Raw genomic sequence first — 827 nt, forward strand, 5'->3', positions numbered from 1 at the left:
GTCTTCTGAATATGCTAGACTCAGTCCCAGACGCAATCTCAGGGTCCGCCACTCCCGACGAGTGCTGCTGCGCGGTCTGGGCTGCTGGGAGACAGCGGAGGGAACTCGATCGCTTACTCCTCACTGTCTAATACCCACAGCCACCTGCTCACTCACCCAGCAGCTTCTTCTGCCCTCTCTTCCAGACACATCTTCCTCCCCTGAACCTTCGTTTCCTCAATTACGGAGCCCAGATAATAATGGTGTCTATCTCAAGGGCTAATGGGATGCAAAGTGATCTGAGCCGAACCTGGGCATTAAGGCAGCACAATAAAAGTCAGTGATCTTCACGGCCATTTCACAGAGCCCGTCGCCCGGGAGAAGCCCCGGCGTACAAGCTGCCTTCCCTCTCCCCGCCCCTCACCCTCCCCGCTCCGCAGCCCCCCCCCACACACACACCAGGGCAGAATTGAGCCAGGCGGTCTCCCCAGCTCGACTTCTCCTCCCTCCCTTCCCCGCGCCCCCAGGGCACAGGGCACCGATAAATCTTTCCCAGCACGCGGCATTGTTACAGCCCCTCGCCCTCGCCTCTGACTGGTCCCCGTCCGGGACGCGAGTTCCTCAAATCCAGGTTGTCTGTCTTGGTCGTCTTTGAAGCCCCAGCCCCCGGGACAGTGCCTGGTACTTGCAGAGCGCTCCATAAATGTTTGCGATATTGAATAATACGTGAAGCAAGCGTCCAGCCTTCAACTCGCGGGGGTGGGGCATGTGCGGGCGGCGGTGGGGGGGGAGAGGCAAGGCTGGCCGCGGGCCGCGTAGAAGGACACAGGCAGAGGCGGAGGGCTCCT

This window comes from Mustela lutreola, chromosome 15 (assembly GCF_030435805.1).
Source record: "Mustela lutreola isolate mMusLut2 chromosome 15, mMusLut2.pri, whole genome shotgun sequence".
NCBI classification, from domain to species: Eukaryota; Metazoa; Chordata; class Mammalia; order Carnivora; family Mustelidae; genus Mustela; species Mustela lutreola.